Here is a 6,385-nt window from a genome sequence, read left to right on the forward strand (position 1 = left end):
TATTTTCCGGTTTCCATCCATAAACTCATCAAAGAAAATCGGATAACAAGAATGTTTTTCGTTTTCCGTTTTTTAATATCAAAACAAAAAACGAAAAACGTTTTTTTTTTCTTCGTTTTTTGTTTCCCTATTTACTAATGGTAATTGGGAAACTGGCTGTTTTTCGTTTTTGTTTTTTTTCATTTCAAAACGAAAATCCGTTGGCCGCTAAGTACACGGACCTTTATGCCTAAACTGTGAGTGCTTTCGCATGCTCAGGGAGAGAATAAGGTTCCAAACACACAGGGAGAGATTCGGAGAGAGAGAGAGAGAGAGAAACATTGAAGGACTTCTTGCCAGCACTAACAGTACATTTGTTTGCCAGCTGATTGACGTTGTTAGCATGCTAACGTATTTTCTTTGCAACACAACATGAATGTATGTAGCTAATGTATATTTATAATTTGCTCAGCAAATAAAGTCAACTGAGCTCTGACTGACACGGAGTGCGTTTCCTCTTGTTGTTATGTAGCTAACATCAAGTTAGTTAGCTAAGGCTACTACCGTTTCTTGGCTAGCTAACATTGCCCAGAGTTTAGCAGCGGGGTTTATAGAGCTAACGTTGCTAACGTAGGTAGGTAGCTATCTAATCTAAGTCTGTAACAAGAGATGGGAAGTAACAAAGTACAAAAACTTCTTTACTGTATTCAAGTAGATTTTTCTGATATTTGTATTTTACTATTTATTTTTGTGGTGACTTTTTACCTCTACTCCTTACATTTTAACACAAATATCTGTGCTTTCTACTCCTTACATTTTACAAAATTGGCTTGTTACTTTAGTTTTTAACAAGAGGTTTTCATGTCGGAGAAAAGTGTGGACACGCGCATCACACCGCGAGCGGGTGCACGCGCCACACAGAGAAAAAAGTGAGAAGAAAGAAAAAGAGCTGTTCGGAGGATAATCAGCTGAGATTGTGTGTGTGCGTCTTTGAGAACTACAAGTCGTATAACTCATGTTGTCAGTTCACTTAAGCCTGTTACTCTATAGTTCTTGCACATTTAAAATAAGTTAATTAGGGGTTTTGGTGTTTTCTTCACCTGTTAGCTAGGTTCCACGTTGATCTTAATGAAGCACCAACAGTTTCACCAGCTTTATTCGCATGAGTTTTTTTTTTTTTAACTGAACTGATTCTGTAGTTCAATTGACAAGGGGATTGAAATTTAGCTAGAGAGAAGTTGTCTCCGTCTGTTTTAACAGACACACCGGGGGCCAAGTTGGAAACCAGAATCAGCTTTAATCCAGTCCTATCTAGTCCTCAACTTCCACATAATTTTACTGGAGTTATCGCTATTATTGTTTACGTCATCAATACCATATTCAATATAAATGGATGGGAATACATCTACTGTACGTTGCATTTGCCGCACGACTAAGACAACTCAACAGATTCGGCATTCTGCATTAATTCACAGCAAATCATTCCAGTTTGATGGCGCTTACGTTAGCACATATTAGTATGGATGGTGCTAACGTTAGCACATAGTAGTATGGATGGTGCATTTGTGTGTTCCAGGTAGCTTTCGCAGGGCTACTTTTACTTTTATACTTTAAGTAAATTTCCAAGCCTGTACTTTGTTACTTTTACTTGAGTAAAGAAGTTTAATCAGTACTTCCACTTTTACCGGAGTATTTTTTAACACAAGTATCTGTACTTCTACTTAAGTACGGAAAGTGAGTACTTTTGCCATCTCTGTTAAAGACACAACATTAGGTTTTTCAATCAGATTTATAGTCAAACTGAAAATGTCCCAGTTTTTCTCCCTTTACAGGGATTATTTTCCCAGTTTTGACGTCTGGTGAATTTATATCATATCAGAATATTCTATTACTGTTAAGCACACTATGAATATTAAAATACGCCTAATCATGTGTCCAGTACCATAGCTACATGTATGACCTTTGTAGCAAAAAAAACCATGAAAATCAGTTTGGGATTCAGTGATATTGATTAATTAAACGCGCTGACAGCTCATTGCACCTGCCAAACACATTCCACTGAGTGGAGCGGGTGACCGGTCCAAGATGGCGGCCCCCCGTCTCGTCAGCGCCAATAGGCATTTGCGGTCAATGCGGCGTCTACTCTATAAATGTCTATGCCGTTACAACTTTCAGACAGGTTGCTCACGTCACATTTACGTCGTCAAGCTCAGTTGGAAGCTGCGTAGTAACGCTCAGCATCACCGGGAAAGAGCTTCTAATAGACTTCACTGGTCTCCGTCCAGAGCAACGGGACCTGTTGGTCCACTTCTTTAACTGTCTATGGTTTCACTCACTCACTTAAAACAACTACTAACTGGCTCTATTAGCCTACAAGCTAGTGCTAGCTTGTAGGCTAATAGAGCCAGTTAGGTCAGTTGGGTCAGTGTTTTCTTTCTTTCATTCCTATTTTAGGTCTGTCAGTCACAGTGAACACCGGGGACATTTCCGGGGACAGTTCACCAAAACCGGGGACTGTTTCTGGAAACCGGGGACATCTGGTCACCCTCCACAAGGACTTTAGCTTGTGCTACACTAACTGCTAACAATGCTAACGATACTTGCGGGCTAACGATGCTAACAGCCGTTGGTATCATAACTTTTACAAACTGTATGGATGTAAAACAATATTAACACACACACACACACATATGTATGTTTTCCATATGTTTACATATATGGATGTTTACCTTCTGTCCGTTTCAGAGTCAGCGTCTGGTAGAGATAACGGATTCTCTTCATCACGGATAACGGTCGTTCTCCTCGTCACCGCCGAAGGCCCGCCCCTCTGCCCTCACATCGACAGCTGATTGAGCGGGAAGTTAACAGCAACCAATAGAATTAAAGTAGGTCAACAGATTAAAAAAAAAAAAAAAAAATACTGTATTTTTACTGTAACACTGAACACATTCAAAATAAATTATTTAACGGTTACAAGAAACAAAAATGGAAAAACTACAAAATAATATGTAATATAGAGTATACATAATTAAACCCAACCTGACGTGTGTAGTAATAACAATAACTGAACTTTTGTTTCATAAACATTATTTTAATATTTAAAATCCTGAAAATGTAGAAAGTAAGTGTGTGTCTGTGTGTGTGTGTATGTGTTAATGTCGTGAGTACATTTCTTGAGTTATTATTGTATGAAATTATGGTTTAAGTAATGATAAATGTATATATTAACTCAGTGTCCACATCACTCCAGTTCGGAGGTCTTTACTCTGTTTTCCAGCCCCTCAAAGAATGTATTTCAAAATGCTACTGCATACACAGAACCACTGGGGGGATAGAGTCCAGGTTGAAATATACACAAGTTATACTTTAAATATCAACATAGTATTATAATTAAAAATGGGCGTGTACAGGGAGAGATAAGAGGCTGATTCACATATGCACACTTGTAGGTAGTAATATGTGATTTATACACGGAATATTACATACAGATGTGCATGCACATGGTTTTATAAATCTGATTTATTTTTGGCTTTTGGGTGTAGTACACTTTCAGAAAGGATCCCACGCTAAAAGTAGTGATTATTTACATGGAGTCTGGTGGAGATATGCTGCTCTATACACGCTAAAAGTAGTGATTATTTATATGACCTGCAGGCGGCGGCCTTCTGTCTTTTAGACTTTTAATCTGAAAAGCCCTGATTTAAGGAAACCGAAAGTGTGGGGCTGGCGGAGGGATAGCTGTGTGTTTTGTTAGCTGGCGAGCTTCTAATGGCGTTTTTCCACTGCTGGTAACAGCTCGACTCGCCTCGCCTTGACTCGACGTATTCTACGTCCGTTTTCCATTGCAAAATGAGTAACGCCTCAGCGTGGCTGGTCACCATAGCTACGCGTGATAATGTAATTTAATGGAAATGGATGAATGAATGAATGTTTACCTTCTGTCCGGTTCAGTAAGTGCAGCTAATCAGCGTCTGGTAGAGATAACTGATTCTCTTCATCATCACGGATAACGGTTGTTCTCCTCGTCAACGCCGAAGGCCCGCCCCTCTGCCCTCACATCGACAGCTGATTGGACGAGAAGTTAACAGCAACCAATACAATTAAAGTAGGTCAACAGATTTTACACTGAACACATTCAAAATAAATAATTTAACGGTTACAAAAAACAACGGAAGAACTACAAAACAATATGTAATATAGAGAATACATAATTAAATCAACCTGACGTGTGTAGTAATAACAATAACTGAACTTTTCTTTCATAAACATTATTTTAGTATTTAAAATCCTGAAAATGTAGAAAGTAAGTGTGTGTGTGTCTGTATGTGTTAAAATTGTGAGTACATTTCTTGAGTAATTGTTAGAAATATTAACTAAACTTCGCGTTCGTTCGGATCTCTGAGGAAAAGGAGGCTGAGGGTCAAATTGAGAATTTAAGAAAAGGTTTAATGCAACAGCAGTGATGAAGATGATAATACAAAGACAATCAGAGACAAAACAAACACAATAACACTGCAGCTGACAGCGGACTGATCCACGCTCCTCCTGACGGAGTCACGTGAAAGCAGTCCTGAAACTTCTTAGATCACATTCATTTATGCGCTGCACCTGGGGGCTGTTCTTTTTCCCATGGTGCATTCAAATCCTTTCTCATTGGTCCGTTGTTGTCATGACAGCAGATCCAATGCATCTTTGCTGTCCAATCAGAACCCGCCCTCTGCACCTCCGGGGGTCACCCCTTGGTAGCAGAGCAAATGGTTCTGTCGTGCAAATGTGAAACTCTGACGTCAACACAGTCCAATCAACATTGTATTGTCTCAGCCTAGAATAAAACCCCAGGGGACAGGAGACAGAGAGGACCACATTTTGTTGCATAGCAGGAAGCCCCTTTCCATAAGTTAATTGCCAGACTTGACCTGATCAACTCTTTACAGTCAGAAGAAACAGGGGGGGGGGGAGGTGAGGAACAAATGGCCATCCTGCCTTCTTCACAGACATATGCATATTAATCCCATCCTGGCTGCATCATACACAGTTTATACCTTTTTTATAACTCAACAATACCGATTCCCATACCGGGAGTTGAACCCGGGCCACGTGGGTGAAAACCAGGAATCCTAACCGCTAGACCATATGGGACAGACCACATATTAATAACAGGGATTTCATGAATCAATTCATAGTCTGGCTGGAAACAGGCCTTCTCTTTAACGTGAATGAAGAAGCTTCCTAAGTAATTTTTATCTTGAAGCTTTTGAGTGTTCTTTAGGTTTTTATCTGCTTTAACTATTACCGGACAGCGGGGGCACGGAGCAGAGCAGAGCGGCCGTTAGGGAGGAATCCTCCTCCGTGTTCAGCTCCATTTTGAACTGGCGGTAAAAAACTTAATGTCGGAACTTTACGATGAATGGAAATGTTGACAGGTTGATTTCTGTTAATAACAAACACAACTATAGTCGATAGAAAAAGAAAATATATATATGAAAAGCTGTCTTGGTTCATCTTTCCACTGTTCCTACAATCACCACTCTGGTCTGGTTGGAAACTAAAGGATCCAAACTAAAAGGATGTTCCTCTTTAACTAAAAGGTCTATCTCTGTAGGGATCCATCCCATAATGTCGTCACACACTTAGAATAATAATCTGAGTCTGTCAGCAGCAACAACACAACCTTTAGTGGACCCTGACTTTACCTTTAAATTAGGAGTTTAAACAGAGACACAACAGGAAGAATAAATCCATCAAATCAAGTCCCCAATAATCAGCATGTGGCCTTGTTTTATTTCAGGTAGTCAGCATGGAGCTGTTCCACATTCCCAGACATTTAAAACAAGTCAATCACTGGCGTTATTCTACGAGTCAGATGAATAAATCAGCTGTTTGCTATTTGAGCTGCTCTGTTTCCTGCTGCTCCGTCATTCTTTAGTGTCCTCTGGAAACAGGTCGCTGTCCTTTATGTGTCTTTTGGATGACATCATCAGTGTCTTTGCTTTAGTCTGAAGAAACTCCAACAGATTTAAAACCACATGCAGTCACAGAAAATACAAACAGGGAATAGAAAATGTCAGACAAAGAATATGAAATGAAAAGTCCCCAAAGTAGGAAAATATAATGTTAATCTACCAAACAACAATAACTGGAGAGCATCCAATTAAACATGGCCGACTTCCAGTATGTCGGTAATGAAGAGAGTAATGTTTGGACACACTAACTGTAAGACTTTGACGTTGGTCTAACTCAAGCGTTGGCTTTGAATTGATTTTAGTTAGTGCTAATCTATGGGGTTGTTTTTCTGACAACTGGATCTCAGGATTTTTTCTGAAGACTTAACAGTAACAACTATTTTAGGTTGTGATGCTAGTTGGAGCCCCACAAACACAGAACGTTTAGGGAACGTTAGGGAAAC

At 39.6% G+C, this 6,385-nt stretch overlaps 1 non-coding gene across 1 annotated transcript; it reads right to left on the reverse strand.

Moving 5' to 3' along the window:
- Positions 1 to 5,046: 5,046 nt before the first annotated feature.
- trnae-uuc (transfer RNA glutamic acid (anticodon UUC)) lies at positions 5,047 to 5,118 on the reverse strand. The gene has a single exon. It is a non-coding gene; the product is annotated as a tRNA-Glu (tRNA).
- Positions 5,119 to 6,385: the final 1,267 nt, after the last annotated feature.

This window comes from Etheostoma spectabile, unplaced genomic scaffold, assembly GCF_008692095.1.
Source record: "Etheostoma spectabile isolate EspeVRDwgs_2016 unplaced genomic scaffold, UIUC_Espe_1.0 scaffold00019331, whole genome shotgun sequence".
NCBI classification, from domain to species: Eukaryota; Metazoa; Chordata; class Actinopteri; order Perciformes; family Percidae; genus Etheostoma; species Etheostoma spectabile.